This window comes from Rhinopithecus roxellana, chromosome 1 (assembly GCF_007565055.1).
Source record: "Rhinopithecus roxellana isolate Shanxi Qingling chromosome 1, ASM756505v1, whole genome shotgun sequence".
NCBI lineage: Eukaryota > Metazoa > Chordata > Mammalia > Primates > Cercopithecidae > Rhinopithecus > Rhinopithecus roxellana.
In genome coordinates, this window is record NC_044549.1 from 123,439,980 (window position 1) to 123,456,680 (window position 16,701).

Consider the following 16,701-nt stretch of genomic DNA (forward strand, 5'->3'; position numbering starts at 1 on the left):
CACACTCGTCTTTACTTGCTCAGTGGGAGTGAAATGCATATCAGGAGGCGGGTCGCACACTGGGTGAGACAAAACTCAACACAGTAGTTGAGGTTGATCTCAGGATGATGAGGATTTGGGGTGGTGTCTGGGAGCATGAGAGCTGGCTGCACTCTGCAGGTGCAGTAATCCCACAGGAGGAAGCAAATCATTTATTCTTATTATTTTTAAGGACATGTCACATTTTGAAAGTTACAGAAAGAAAATATATTTATGTAAGGGCATCTGCCAGCCGGGTGTCACTTCCAAAAGAAGATGTGTCATTTTGGATTTTCAAATATATACCAGGCCTTTTTTTTTTCTATCTTCTTTTTTCAGACCTTCCAGTATGAACTATGGGGATTAGCCATTTTCTGACTCTGTCATTTCTCCTTTGAGGTTTCTGTAGGGTTTGGAAATTCACTGTTTATACTTTTGATTTAAGAGGATTTGGCCTAAAGACATTTCAGTCAGTGTACATCCTAGCCAGATCCCCACAGGCCAGTCTTGATGTTGCAAGCTCTGGGGGAAAGAGAGGGTATGCACGCGGATAAGCACCTCAGTGCTAGGTTGGATCAGAAGCCTGGCATTCTGTCGCAGGCTATCCATCCCATCCCCCCATCAAATACCCCTGTATTCTCTTCAGCATTTGGAGCTGCTGAATTAGAGCAGATTGAACATCGGGTCTCCTAGGTCAGCCTGCCAAAAAGTGCATTTCTGCATGTTCCTCCCATATACTCCAAGAGAGGCAAGCCTTGCAGCCTGTGAGGTCGTCTCTGCCAGCAGGACACATTTCAGGCACTTTGGTGTTTGAGAGCTCAGTTAAGTCTCGGCACTTCTTATCCTCACTATTGCTCTCTGAGGCAAGAAATTATTTTTTCATGGGGCTGAGACCCCAGAATTTTCAGGGCAGGGAAGCTGACTCTGATCTGGGTTTGTGTGTAACAAGATCTCAGAATACAGAGGAGGGACTTTTCCAGGCTATTGGGACTGAGTCCCCACATCCACCCCTGCCAGGTTGCTGCTTCTGACTTACTGACTAGTTGAGTTCCCTGAAAACAGACGGGAAGAAAGAAGGCTTCTCCATGCCCTGGTGGGTTTTTGGCTCCCCTCTTGCAGTAGCTATTGAAACTCAACATTCCCCTCCTGCTGTGGAACTCTGTGTGATGTGGAGAGACAGTTTCCGCCCTTTGTTTGAGTAGATCATGGAATTGATCTACCATGTGTCCTTTGGAAATTTTCCCTTAAATACAGACAAAAATGAAAGAGGATCAGTGAGCTCCCATCTCCTACTGGGGAAGATGAGGCTCAGATTCAGCAGGGAACTGGTTAAAGGAGCATTCCCGCATATGTGACTGGTGGGAGTAGATTCCTTTAGAAAGCAATTGTCAGTCTTTATGAAGAGCTTTAAAACTTTTCACATCCTATTTCTTTAAAATGTTTATACCCTTCGACCCTGTAGTTTTGCTTCTGCCATTCTCTTCTAATGCAACAGTACTAAATCTAAATTTTAACGTTTCTGCACTGATTTATAGAAGTTTTTTTGTTTTGTTTTTGTTTGTTGTTTCTTTGAGACAGGGTCTTGCTCTATCGCCCAGGCTGGAGTGCAGTGGCGCTATCTCTGCTCACTGCAACCTCCACCTCCTGGGTTCAAGCGATTCTCCTGTCTCAGTCTCCCAAGTAGCTGGGAATACAGGCATGCACCACCACGCTCAGCTAACTTTTTGTATTTTTAGTAGAGATGGGGGTTTCATCGTGTTAACCAGAATGGTCTTGATCTCCTGACCTCGTGATCCGCCCACCTTGGCCTCCCAAAGTTCTGGGACTCCAGGCGTGAGGCACTGCACCCGGCGGCTGAGTTGTAGAAGTTTTTAAAGAGTTAAACCTAAAAGGAAACAACTTTAAATGTCCAACAATAGTGTAATGTCTTTATTAAGACGAATGACTATTATGCAAATTTAAGATGTTCTTTAAAGAGAGATTGAAAACTGCTGACAATAACTTAAAAGGGAAAAAAAGGTAAAACTGTATCTGTTAAACGCCTCCACACACTTCAAGTCTGGAGGATGTAAAATGGTTAGCACTGGTTTTGTTAAGTAAAACAACATGCTTCATAGTCCTTTTGATAAAAAATGATCTTTTGCTCTTTTATTTCTCATAGCTCAAGTTTTGAACACTATATCTTTTTTCTCTAGGTGCTAACTAACGGAATGCTGTCGATTTATTTCTTTGCTTCTTGTTTGTCTCTCCTGTCAGAATGCGAGCTCCATGCATGTAGACAGTTTTGTCTGTTGGTTCAAGGCTGTGTTCCCAGTGCCTGGAACATGCCTGCACATCTCAGGCACTCACTACCTACCTATTGAATGAATGATCATCAGGACCATGTCATGATATGAAATAATGTCATAGAATGTGAAGAGTAAAAGGAAGGCTATTGCATTTTATGTATAACAGCTATGTTTTATTAAAGGACTTGCAAAAAAAGGCTAGGAAGAAATACAATAATCATTAATGATAATGATTGTGTTAGAGTAAGTGGATTTTAGATCCTTTTTTCCCCTCCATTTCTTTACTTTTAAATTTTCTATGAACTTTTTTTTTTGAGACAGAGTCTTCTCATGCAATCACAGCTCACTGCAGCCTCAACCTCCTGGCCTCAAGCGATCCCCCCAACTTGGCCTCCCAAGGTTTGCTAGGATTACAGGCATGAACCACTGTGCCTGGGTTTATAAGCTCCTTCCTTCCTTCCTTTTTTTTTTTTTTTTTTTTGAGACAGAGTCTCACTCTGTCACCCAGGCTGAAGTACAATGATGGGATCTCGGCTCACTGCAGCCTCCGACTCCTGGGTTCAAACAATTCTCCTGCTCCAGCCTCCCAAGTAGCCTGGATTACAGGCGCCCACCAATTTTTAAAATATTTTCAGGAGAGACAGGGTTTCCCCATGTTGGCCAGACTGGTCTTGAACTCCTGACGTCAGGTGATCCACCCGTCTCAGCCTCCCAAAGTGCTGGGATTACAGGCGTGAGCCACCATGCCTGGCCCCCTATAAACTTCTTTTAAAGGGCAGTTAACAAATAGCAGCAAGCTACCAAAGCACTGGAGCTCAGTAACAAGCTGCCTGTCCTTGGCTACTTCGCTTAAACTTCTTGAGCCTCACTTTCTTCATCTAAAGGATGAAGATGATAATGTCTCCTCAGGCTGCCTCACAGATCAAAGGAAATAATCTTGAAAGTACTTTGTAAGCTGTGGTGTTTTAGACAAACATACTGCAGGAGTTTTAGACAACATACCCTCAAGATTAGCTTGTTCCAGGCCGGGCTACCCCCTCCCCATCCTTGTAGCCATGGAGAGGAGACGGGTGGAGCTGCTCTGGGTTTTCAAAAGGTCAGCATCTGGGCTAAGGCTGGGTGCACTGGCTGTGTGTGATTCTGATTTGCTTCTTGTGACTAATTCTGGGCTTCCTCCTCACCTCTGTCAACCCCATGGGTGCTTTCTTGGGGCACAGTGTGGGAACCCAGGGCACTTGGGTTGATGAGTGATTTGGGGAGTTCAGCAGAGTGGCAGAGCTCCAAGGGTGGCATTTGGTGATATGACTCAGCCCCATACCACTCTGAAGGCAGAGTGAGGACTCTGGACATTTGTGAGTACGTCTTGCTTGTTAGAACTTACTGGGTCTAACTCCCTGTCCTACCTGGGCCAAGTGGCCACAAGACGTACTTATCCCATCACCCCGAGCCTCAGTCAAAAGGGGCAAATGATGAAAAGACTGGGAAATGCTTGGGATATGAGAGGAAAGGAGAAAGCAATGATGTGAAATCACCCTTCCTCTTCATCATCATGAAATCAAAAAGTATTTATTGAGTGTGTAATTACATCTTCAATGAAAGTGGGTACTGCCTGAAGTTCATATTTACATCCATCACAGGGCTTTAAGGCCAGAAGCTCATTTTGTCCATTATGAGAATGAGGAGACTGAGGGCCAGAGATGGGAGTCGCTTAAGGTAATAATCACCACTTATACCTGTGTAGCATATTGCAATTTTTTTTTTTTGAGACAGAGTCTCTCTGTGTCACCCAGGCTGGAGTGCAGTGACACGATCTCAGCTCACTACAACCTCTGCCTCCAGGGTTCAAGCGATTCACCTGCCTCAGCCTTCCAAGTAGCTGGGATTACAGGCACACACCACCATGTCCAGCTAATGTTTGTATTTTCAGTAGAGACAGGGTTTCACCGTGTTGGCCAGGTTGGTCTCAAACTCCTGAGCTCAAGTGATCCACCTGCCTCGGTTTCCCAAAGTGCTGGGATTACAAGCATGGGCCACCACACCCAGTTGCAAATTTTTTTAAAAGCAGGCTGGCCATGGTAGCTCACATCTGTAATCCTAGCACTTTGGGAGGCTGAGGTGGGAAGATCGCTTGAGCTCAGCAGTTGGAGACTGGTCTGGGCATCATAGTGAGACCCTGTCTCTAAAAAACTTAAAAATGGCCGGGTGCAGTGGTTCATGCCTGTAATCCCAGCACGTTGGGAGGCCAAGGTGGGCAGATCACCTGAGGCCAAGGGTACGAGATCAGCCTGGCCAACATGGTGAAACCCTGACTCTACTAAAAATACAAAAAAACTAGCCGGGCCTGGTGTCAGGTGCCTGTAATCCCAGCTACTTGGGAGGCTGAGGCAGGAGAATTGCTTGAGGTGGGGAGGCGGAGGCTGCAGTGAGCTGAGGTCACACCACTACACTCCAGTCTGGGCAACAAGAGCAAAACTCTGCCTGAAAAAAAAAAAAAAAGACAAAGAAAACAAAAATAAATTTGTCAGTTTCGTGTCTGCCCAACTTAAAAAGAAAATATTTACTATCTTGTTATATTATTTCAAAGACAAAAACCTTTTATACATAATATCTCATTACAATATCCCTCTGAAGTAGGTGTCAAGATAATAGCTAATATTTACCGAGCACAGATGAGAGGCTCTGAGCTAAAGTTCTTACTTTATATATATATTTATATAATATTACTAATCCTCACAATAACTTTATGGGGTATATAATATTACTGTTTCTGTTCTACAATTTAAAAAATGAGTTCTGGAGAGTTTATATAACTTGCCCAAAGCATCTTGCCTAAAGAACCTATATTACTATCCCCATTTTAGATAGGAGAGTTAGAACTCCAAGAGCTCGGTTGACTTGGCAGGATCACACACACAGGGCAGGGTTGAAAATTGTTGCTTCCTGGGTCACAGCTCAACCCACCTTCCATCTTCCACCAGTTTTCTAGTGCCCAGCTAACCTGTTTCTCACTAACTGGTACTAAACCAAGTGTGCCAGAGTCAAGGCTGTTGCCCAGCGTGGAAATTACCCCACTTCTGTTCTCAAAAAATCAGAATCCCTGTCCTATGGACATGGACAGTAAATTGTTGGGGCATCGGATTGAGAGAGAAATGGGGCTCTTCCCAGGGTTGCTAGGGGCAGGACTGGGGAGAAACCCACCAACCTCAGGGTTGCCTGGTAGTCCCAGCAGTGAGTGAGAGAGCTGGGGGAAAATGGGCTGGGCTTCAATGGGCACAGACCTCAGACAACAGCTGCCAGTGTCTGGGTGGAGACTGTGGTTTGCTCTGGGAGATGTACTAGACAAGGGGTGATTAATTGCTACCCTGCTCTGAAAATGACTGTCTTCATGCTGTGCATGCGACCATTTCTTTCTCTGCTCTGCTTCTGAACAACCTAAAGCAAGCAGACTGTGCCATGGGCTGCTCTTATTCTGGGTCCCACAAACACAGAGTGGCAGGATAAGGAAGGTCACAGGGCACTCTGAATTCCGTTTCTTTGTAGTCAAAGCCTTATTCTTTATATAGCCAATTGTCCCAAATCTTCTTAGGTTTCTTTTTATTTTCTTTTCTTTTTCTAAGAGGTGGGGTCTTGCTCTGTTGTCCAGGCTGGAGAGAGTGGTGCAATCATAGCTCACTGCAGGCTCAAAATTCCAGGCTTAAGCCATACTCGCGCCTCAGCCCAAGTAGCTGGGACCACAGGCACACACACACACACCATCACGCCCGGCTAATTTTTAAAAAATTTGTTTTGTAGACATGGGGTCTCTCCGTCTTGCTCAGGCTGGTCTCAAACTCTGGGGCTCAAGCCATCCTCCCACCTTGGCCTCCCAAAATGCTGGGATTACAGGTATGAGCCACTGTGTCAAGCCTTTTCAGGTTTAAATTTCTAAAATTATTATTATCATAAAGAGAGAAAATATAATATTAAGAGTGAACTAACTCAAGATCCTGCACCCTAATTGCAATAATTTTCATTTTTGCCCATCCTCTCAACCCTTCTCCACATGGTCACATTTTACATTGCTGTGATCATGTCATGTTCAGCTCTATTATTTTGCAGAACATATTGTAAACATTTTCCTGTGCCACTATATAGATTTCATAGTTGTCATTTTTAAAGGCATCATTCAGTGTATAGACCACAGTGTAACTAACCATTCTTCCGTGATTAGACATTTATGTTGCTCAGGAACCTCTGCTTTTATAAATATACCGTAACAAACATCATTTCTATCTAGTTTGGGGCTAATTTTGAGTGTCTGTTTCAAACTGAAAAAATTCCCCTACATCCATCACCTTCTTTTGGGTTCTTCCCCCTCACCACCCTGTGTGATTCTATCACCTGTTATGTTCTTTCTCCTTCGAAAGATTGAAACCTCCTCAAAAGCAGTAGCTGTGGACTTGTGGAAAATGCATTTTGAAAAGAAATAGAGCGCACTAGGCTGGGCACGGTGGCTCATGCCTGTAATCCCAGCACTTTGGGAGGCCAAGGCAAGCAGATCACGAGGTCAGGAGATCTAGACCATCCTGGCTAACACGGTGAAACACCGTCTCCACTAAAAAAATACAAAAAATTAGCTGGGTGTGGTGGTGGGCGCCTGTAGTCCCAGCTACTCTGGAGGCTGAGGCAGGAGAATGGCATGAACCCGGGAGGTGCAGTTTGCAGTGAGCTGAGATCGCGCCACTGCACTCCAGCCTGGGTGACAGAGCGAGACTCCCACTCAAAAAAAAAAAAAAAAAAAAAAAAAAGCATACTTTTTTTTTTAGTGTAAGTGCTTCTTAGTAACCATATATAGGCATTCAGGGCACAAACTCCAGTGCCACTAGCTGAGTTCAAGTTCCAGCTCTGCTTCTCACCGTCTTTGAGATCTTAGGTAAGTTATTCACTTACTTTTCCCCTTAGGATCCTCCTCAGATCACAGGAGGAGGGGATGATACTTCTTAAATCATAGAGTTTGTGAGAGGGTGAAATGTGTTGACTATGACTGTCTGGCACATATTAAGATTAAGCATTCTATGTTTGCTATAAATTTAGGAGTAAAATTGAATTCTACCGTGGTTGTGGATTTCTCTTCTCTCTCTTTTTTTTTTTTTTTTTTTTTTTTTTGAGACTGTGTCTCACTCTGTTGCCCAGGATGGAGTGCAGTGGCGCGATCTTAGCTCACTGCAACCTCTGCCTCCTAGGTTCAAGCAATTCTCCTGCCTCAGCCTCCTGAGAAGTTGGGATTATAGCCGCCCACCACCACGCCCGGCTAATTTTTTGTACTTATAGTAAGGTCAGGGTTTCACTGTGTTGGCCAGGCTGGACTCAAACTCCTGACCTCAGGTGAACCACCTGCCTTGGCCTCCCAAAATGCTGAGATTACAGGTGTAAATTACTGCACCTGGCTGGATTTCTCTTCTTAAATTCAGTGATTCAACAAACTTTCATTTTGCATTACTACTGTGCCAGGTAGGGTGCAAGACTGTGGGGCTACAGAAATGAAAAAGATGGCCGGGCCTGGTGGCTTACCCCTGTAATCCCAGCACTTTGAGAGGCTGAGGCAAGCGGATCACAAGGTCAGGAGTTCGAGACCAACCTGACCAATATGGTGAAACCCTGTCTCTACTAAAAATAGAAAAATTAGCCGGGTGTGGTGGTGGGCGACTGTAGTCCCAGCTACTCAGGAGGCTGAGACAGGAGAATTGCTGGAACCCGGGAGGTGAAGGTTGCAGTGAGCCGAAATCATGCCATTGCACTTCAACCTCTGTCTCAAAAAAAAAAAAAAAAAAAAAAGAAAGAAAGAAAGAAAGAAAAAAGAAAAAAGAAATGAAAAAGATTCCCAGCTTTCCTACAGAGCAACCATGAATAATTTGTCTTCATCCCACACCGAAAAAGAAATGTAAAATGTGGGCTTGTGTGGATCTTTTGTTTTGGGTAAAATATTATTTTCCCTTTCTTATCTCTTTTTCTTGAAATTAAAAACCATGCGGCAAATCGGTTGCTTTTGTATATCTTTGATTTGTGGGGATCAGTTGGTCAGTGTGTCCCCCCAGTGAAAGACTGTGAGGAGACCCAGGACACTTTGTCTCTCTGTCTGGAAATTTCCTACCGGAGCCCAGAGTGCTCTCTGAAATGAGTGAGGCTATGTGCTTAATCCACAGCGATAGTTTTGTGGCGGTGCTACCTACAGACAAGGCCCCAGCACTGGGTGGGGGTTGGATAAGGAAATCTCTCTGATCCCTGTCAGCCCAAAGGTCCCCAAATCCTATGACTGTAGCCCTAGCCTGTTCTCTAGAGACTTGTCTAGTTTATTGCTTAAAATTATTATTTAACATTTAATAAAATGGACCCATCAAAAGACTAGAAGCAGACATTCATCAATTAAAGATCAAACAATCAGGCAAAACAATTTAAAAAACCCATCCATTACTATGAACAAGCCCATCAATAGGAGATCAAAGAAAGAGAAATAACTGACAGCACTTATGCAAGTAAAATACACTTATCAGCCCACTTAATACATACTTTGTGACATGTAAGAGCCTGATTCTATGTGGTCCTGTACCAAGAGAGATATGTGCACACATACTTTATGCATTCTCAGAGGTTACAGTCTAAGGAAGACAACAGAGCAGAATTGGCAGAGGGCTCTCCAGAATGCGGTACTAATAGAGAAGTTATTTTTAATATGTAATAAATCAGTACGGGTGTCTTTATGGGTTTTTCTCATGTCACAAGCTGAATTTGGAAGCTAGATCAGTAAGAAGGTAATTGATCACACCTTATGAAGTTTATTGCTTTTTAACAGTAAAACTCGTTTTAGTAGAAATAGCAAATCGCCTTTTGCAACCTCTAATAAAATAATTGATTCAGGAAAAGATCATCAACGGCTGCTGAAACCATTGGGTGAGAGGCAAGATGTCAACATGTCGCCCCACAGATTACTTCCCAATGAGAAGGGGGAAAATGCAAAATGATGATGGAGGGGTCAGGCTGTCACCATCTGAACCCACTGATCTACTTAGCATTGCTAAAAGAGGACAAACAGACATGACGTGCTTCAGAGTAGGAGCAGGATGAAGCACCCAGCACCACCTGTGAGGTACTTCCCAGAAAATGATAAACCTGAATCTATGCAAGCCTTTGGTGCTAATTTCCATGTTTTAGGAAACATAGGGGTTAGGAGGAGTTAAATGACAACGTGAGGACACAGACAGATAAAACAGAATTTAGGACATTTCATGAGACAACTGACCCAATTTCTTTAAACAAGTCACTGACCTGATTTTAAAAGTTGGAGGTTGCAGGGCAGGGAACGATACCAGATTAAAAGAACCAAATGCCATGTGTAGATCTTACTGGATCTAGATACAACCAAAGCAAAATTTTGTTTTATTTTTTTGAGACAGGGCCTCACTCTGTTGCCCAGGCTGGAGTGCAATGGTGGGATCTCAGCTCACTGTAACCTTGACCTCCCTGGGCTCAGGTGATCCTCCCACCTCAGCCTCCCAGGTAACTGGAATTATAGGAGTGTGCTACCACACCCGGCTAAGTTTTGTATTTTGTAGAGACAGGGTTTCTCCATATTGCCCAGGCTGGTCTTGAAGTCCTGAGCTCAAGCATGGAGGCCAGCCCAGGCCTCCCAAAGTGCTGGGATTACAGGTGTGAGCCACTGTTTCTGGGCTCACCAACTTTAAAAGACAGTATGAGGACAACTGGGGAACTTGGAATATAACTGGGTATTAGGTGATATTAAGAAGTGATTGTGATAATGGTCAAGCGATCATATAAGAAAAATGTCCAATTATTTTTAGAGATACATTCTGAAACATTTATTAGTCATATGTCACCATGCCTGGGATTTTCTTTAAGATATTTTACTAAAGAAAAAAATAGTCCCGGTGCAGTGGCTCATAACTGTAATCCCAGCACTTTGGGAGGCCGAGGCAAATGGATTGCTTGAGCTTGGAAGCTCGAGACCAGCCTGGGCAACAAAGTGAGACCCTATCTCTACAAAAAATATAAAAATTAGCCGGGCGTGGTAGCGCATGCCTGTGGTCCCAGCTACTCGGGAGGCTGAGGTGGGAGGACGGCTTGAGCCTGGGAGGCAGAGGTTGAAGTGAGCTGAGATCGTGCCACTGTCATCGAGCCTGGGCAACAGAGCCAGATCCTGTCTGAAAACAACAACAGCAACAACAGAAAAATAAATAAATAAAATAAAAGGAAATAAAGAAAAAACTATAAAAAAGAAAAAATAATATAGGGAAATGTTAATCTTTACTAAATATACTAAATGTAGGTGATGGGTAAATGGGAGTTCATTCCATAGAACTGACTTTTCTACTGAGCCCCGTCTCACCACTGCCCGAGCCCTCAGAGCTATGAGAGCACCTACAACACTTTGGTGCACACATTTTTGAACAAATGAATGAAACTGCATTGACCTAAATGAACCAATTGCAGAGGAGTGTGGACGAGCGTGGGTTGGGGGCAGAGCTCTGAGGAGAGACGGGGAGGAGGTCACACATAGCTGGGTTTATGGAACATTTCAATGGATTTAGACAGCATCTGACCTCAATTAAAACCCTCCTTTCTTCAAAAACACACTCCTTTCTCATCACTTTGAGTATTTTAAGACAAGGCAAAGGTATGAGGTACTAATTTGTTTTTATATAACGCATGCCAAGGCCATAGGCCTAGGCCTGATCACAGGGGGAGATTGGCCTTTTGAGGCCTCAAGTTGTTAAACCACAGGAAGTGGAACTTGGTCGCCAGTAAACAGATTTGGACCATTTAATTTGTAATTATCATGAGTAAATACTATCTTGTTTTTCCTGGGGGTTGGGTGTGAGGAAGAAGCAAAACTTAAAAAAAAAAAAAAAAAAAAAAAAAAGACAATTTGGAAATTTGGAAAACATCTTTTTAAAAAAAAAACCCTGCCATTTTATTGGGTGCTTACTATGTGCAAAGCACAATGCTCAAAAGCATTTTATCTGCATGATTTCATTATCCTCACCACAGTCATGTGAGTGGGTCCTCTCATGCCCATTTTACAGATGAAGAAACTGAGGCCATCTGACTACAAAACACATATTTTAAAAGTTTTCCCCAAATTATGTACCTGAGCCGGGCACTTAACATTCACAGGGTAAATTGATTAAAAAGCCCCAAATGGATCAGGTGCTATTTATTTATTTATTTATTTTTAGATGGAGTCTTGTTCTGTCGTCCAGGCTGGAGTGCTGTGGTGCAATCTTGGGCTCACTGCAACCTCTGCCTCCCAGGTTCAAGTGATTCTTATGCCTCAGCCTCCTGAGTAGCTGGGATTACAGGAGCCAGCCACCATGCCTCGCTAATTTTTGTATTTTTAGTAGAGATGAGGTTTCACCATGTTAGCCAGGCTAGTCTCAAACTCCTGACTTCAGGTGATCTGCCCGCCTTGGCCACCCAAAGTGCTGAGGTTACAGGCGTGAGCCACTGTGCCCAGCCTGTCAGGTGCTATTTTAGAGGGCACCTCCAGCCCAAGGTCTTTGAAAAATGCAACTGTTATTAGTGGTATTAAATAAAATTTATTGGAGGTCATATGATTTGGACTGACCTCCTGCTCTAGGCTCAACAGAACAAACCAAAATGGTGTCACTTATGCTAAAGTTTCATGTCACCAAAATGAAACTAAATTGTTTATCTGATCTTCTAAGAAAACAGGAGAGAAAGATAGCAGCCAAATCCCCAGATAGGCCAGTTTGAGCCAGCATGATAAGAAGTCCCCTCTGCTTTAACCCTTACGAGGAAAGTTAATTGAAGTTGCGTGATGCTAACCAGCTGCTTTGTGTTCTGACTCTGCTTTCTTCAGCCCTTTTCCGCCTATAAAGCCAACCTCTTCTGCTCCGCTCATTGGAGCACTTTTTCTCAGCTTTTAGAGAAAAATGCTACCCAGCTTCATAAATCACAAATAAAAGCCAATTAGATCATTTAACTAAATTTGTCATAATTTTGTGTTTCGACAGAGGGACAATAATCATCCAGCCCTCAGACCCCCGTCATGGTGTCTTCACCTCCTGCCAGTGCTTCAGGCTTCCTGAGGTGCAGCCCAGCTGGGACCTGGAAATTCCCGATCCCACACACCACCGCCCACCGGGAAGGAAGCATGGACTGGCAACAAAGTGTCTTTACTGTGTGCCATCTGATTGCAAACAGAACTGGGCTTTCCAAGAGAAGCTGAGGAGGACAGTGGAGAGCTTTTATCTTGAACCTAGGAGGTGGAGGTTGTAGTGAGCCGAGATCACGCCACTGCACTCCAGCTTGGCGACAGAGCGAGACTCCGTCTCAAAAAAGAAGAAAGAAAAAAAAAGGAGCGAGAGAATGGCCACAGAGGCCAGGGCATTAGGGCTTGCTGGACCAGGGATGCTGCAGGGAGCTTGGGCTTGTGGTGAGAGAGGGGCCAGGTTTTACTCTCCCCAAAACAGGGGTCCAAGTCTCCCCAAGCAGGGCCACAGAAAGCGGGGAGTCCCAGGTTAAATTAGAGCCTCCTGGCCACCCCACTTCCCAATCTCTACCCCCCAGCACTTTCACCCTTAGGTTTTCTTCCTCGAGGGCACACAGAGGAGCAGACTTCTGGCAACTGTCGACCCCTGGGGGTCCTGCCCGGGAGAGCGAGTTACAAGCAGGGCAGAGGTCGGGGATAGCGCGTCAGGGGCCAGTGCTCTCCATGGGCAGTGCGAGGTCACGGGCCTGTGGTCTCTGAAATCTTCTGGGAGCCCAGGTGGCCAGGATAGAAGAGCTGAAGAGGAAGGGGGAGGAGGAAAGAGAGAGCGAAGGAAAAAAAAAAAAGTGAAGAAAGAGAGGAGGCGGGTAGGTTAGGAAGAGGACCCTAACTCCCTGGAGAGGACCTGGGAACATTGAGAAACCAGCCCAGGATTGCTGGCCAGGAGGATGCTGGTGTGTCTCTGGGGAGCAGGCTCCTTTCACATCTCATGCAACTCAAGAGTCTGAGCACCAGGGATGGGCTTGCCCCGTCCTCCAAGCATCTCTCTAGATTCAGTATCCTGGACCCGTTTGGGGGGTTTTCTTCCTTTGAAGCAGCTGAGTGAGGCTCTCTGGCTGGACCTCCTAAGTCGGCTGTATGCGTTTCGCATAGCTGCTTACCTGCCTGCAGCCCACCCTGCACTCAATCAGTGGAGAAGGATCTGGTCCACAGAGGCCGAGGCCAATATAGGACAGTGCCCCTCCTGCACCTGCCTCTGGCTGCCAGCTGCAGGATGCGGTCAGAAGAGGAAGTGAGGCCTAGGCCCGAGTCATTCTGGGGTTTCCAGAGAGCTTCTCACTGAGGGCATTGACAGGGCACTGTCTGGGTCTAGGCAAGCCTCCCTCTCCTCATCCCGCCCCTGGAGCAAGGGTGAGGTGAAGGGGAGAGTGGGGAAGTTGAGCTTCCTCCCCCTCTTCCTCTGCCTGGCCAGGGGGCCTGAGGATTGCGAAGCTGGACCAGGATAGCTTCCTCCGGGCAGGGAGAGGGCTGAGTGCGTCCCTCTGCTGCGTAGGATGGTGCTTCAGGGTGCGCGCAGCTGCCCAGCTACCATGCAGCTTTTAGAGGCTCAGCTAAGGACATCCAACTCTGCTTCCCTTTCTCCTCCCCAGCAAGAACTTGAAGTTTTTCCCCACTTCCCTTCCACTTCCCAGAAAAGCCCATGTGACCGAAAATGCTTGCCCCTTCAGCCAAAGTGGGAAGGAGAGAGAGCTGATGGGGGCTTAGCGGCCTCTTCCAAATCGCAATTCCTTCATCCCCCTCCATGGGCTGAGCAGTCAGTTTCCAGTGAGGACTCTGGTTTGTGCGTCCATGATGCCTGCTTCTCAGGCCCTTGACCTCTTCCCTCCGCCTTTCACCCACTCTCACCCCACTGCCACAACAGGAGTCTAGACGCCATCGCCCTCACCTGCACTCTGCACTCCTGCCTGCCCATGCTTTCTCCCTACTCCAACCACTCACACGCCATTCATTTTCTAAAGGTCAGTCTGCCCAGTTCATCTCCTGGGTCAACATTTTTCAGCAGTGTGATGGTTAATTTTACATGTCAACTTGGCTAGGCTCAGTGACCAGATATTTGGTTAAACTTTTTTTCAGATGTTTCTAGAAGGTGTTTTGTTGTTTTGTTTTGTGTGTGTGTGTTTTTAGATGGATTAACATTGAAATTAATAGACTTTGAGTAAAGCAGATTACCCTCCAATCTGTGGAAGGCCTGGTTGGAACAAAATCTGATCTCTCTGGAGCAAGAATAAATCCTGCCAGCAGGTTGCCTTCGAACTTGAACTCCAGCTCTTCCCTGGGTCTCCAGCCTGAGAGTCTATCCTGCAGATTCTAGACATGCCAGCTTTCACAATCCAATGAACCAGTTCCTTAAAAATTGATCAATCTCTCTCTTGTATTCTCTCTCTCTCGATATAGCTATCTATTTACCTATCTATACGTACACATCTTACTGGTTCTGTTTCTCGGAGAACACTGATTAATTCAAGTAGCTTCTCTTCAACTTCAGTATAAAAATCTTAAATCCTCACCTAGCCCACAAGGCTCTTAGTCATCTTAGCTCATATAATGCCTTTGTACAAATTAGAGAAAGCCACCCTCTCTAGGCAGATACAGCTCTGACCAAACACAGGGCGAGGTGGGTGGAGAATGGTGAACCTTCCCTCTTAGTATGGTGCACAACCTGGACAACCACATGGAGCTGCCTTACTTTTGTTTGTTTGTTTGTTGTGTGTGTGTGTTTAGTTGAGACAGAGTCTCACTCTGTCACCCAGGCTGGAGTGCAATGGAGTGATCTTGGCTCATTGCAACCCTGCTGCATGGGTTCAAGCAATTCTCGTGGGTCAGCCTCCCGAGTAGCTGGGACTACAGGCGCACAGCACTGTGCCTGGCTAATTTCTTTGTATTTTTAGTAGAGATGGGGTTTCACCATGTTGCCCATGCCATTCCTGAACTCCTGACCTCAGGTGATCTGTCCTCCTTGGCCTCCCAAAGTGCTGAGATTACAAGTGTGAGCCACCGTGCCTGGCTGTTCATTGTGGGTTTTTTTTGTTTTGTTTTTTTGTTTGTTTGTTTTTGTTTTTTAGACAGGGTCTTTCCCTGTCTTCCAGGCCGGATTGCAGTTTCGGGATATGGGCTCACTGCAACCTCCGCCTCCCTGCTCAAGTGATCTTCCTACCTCAGCCTCCCAAGGAACTGGGACTGCAGGTGTGTGCCACCACTCCTGGCCAATTTCTTTATTTTCTGGTAGAGACGGGTTTTCACGATGTTGCCCAGGCTGATCTCCAACTCCTGACCTCAGGCAATCCTCTGGCCTGGGCCTCCCAAAGTGCTGGAATTATAGGTGTGAGCCTCTGCGCCTTGCTGCCCTGCTTCTGGATGAGCCCCTGACTGACGAATTAGCTTCGTCTCTCTTCCATGTTCTTTCCCTTTACTCCTTCCTTATCCCAAACCCTAACCTCCCTGCAGCTCCTGAAACCCGCTGTGCTCCCTTGCTGCTATGCTTTTGTACACCTGTCACTGCTGTTTCAAGCCCCCTCTTATCTTCTGGTATTGCTTCCTCTGGCCAAGCTTTGCCAAGGCTCAGCCTGGGTCAGCCTCCCCTCTCCTTGCCCGGGGTCCCAGCCCTTATTTCAGACACTGTGCTGCTTCATCACTCGTCAGATTGGATACTCCTCCAGTGAATAGGGCTGGAGCTTTGATCCATCGGGCTGGGCACTAGTAGGTGCTCAATAAATGTTTAGTAACAAGTGAAAACTGGGAAGTGAATGAATGGATGAATGGGGACACAGCAGCTCGCAGCGGGCAGCAGGAGGCGCTCGCCGAGAGGGTGCTCCTTCCCTTCAGAGCCAGCCCGAGTTCAGCCAACGGCCCCGGCGGGAGGAGTGGGAGTGGGCCGGGGCCGGGGAGGAGCGGCCATCCCCGCGCGACCCACACACCCGGGATCCGCCGCCCGCAGCGCGGCACAGCGAGGGGTAGGGCGCCTGCGGGGAGGACAGGGTCGGAGGAGCGCCCTTCTGCAGGCTCCTTTCATTCTTCCACTCGGGGGTCTTCAGGAATGAAAACTGGCCCCAGCCAGGCCAGAGCGCGCGAATGAAAGGCGGCACTGGGACCAAGAGAGAAGCCTCGTCCCGCCTGGGCTGCGGAAACTGGCGGCGCCGGGGGTGTCCCGCCGCGCGGGCGTCCGAAAGCGGGGCAAAGGGGACAGCCTCGCCCCTCGAGCGGCTGCTCCCGCAGCTCGCGCACCCCTGCGGGTACCTCGTAACTCCCGTATGCGGCCCCGTCCCGACTCTTGGATTGGACTCTCCAGTCCCTTCTTGCGTCTTCCCCTCTTTCCTCTGGGCCTTGGTATGC

At 46.5% G+C, this 16,701-nt stretch overlaps 1 long non-coding RNA gene across 1 annotated transcript; it reads left to right on the forward strand.

Annotated features, from left to right (window-relative positions):
- Positions 1 to 7,120: 7,120 nt before the first annotated feature.
- On the forward strand, positions 7,121 to 15,568 carry LOC115897538. The gene is made up of 3 exons (XR_004057343.1): positions 7,121 to 7,218; positions 12,335 to 12,756; positions 15,459 to 15,568. It is a non-coding gene; the product is annotated as an uncharacterized LOC115897538 (long non-coding RNA).
- The last annotated feature ends 1,133 nt before the right edge of the window (positions 15,569 to 16,701 follow it).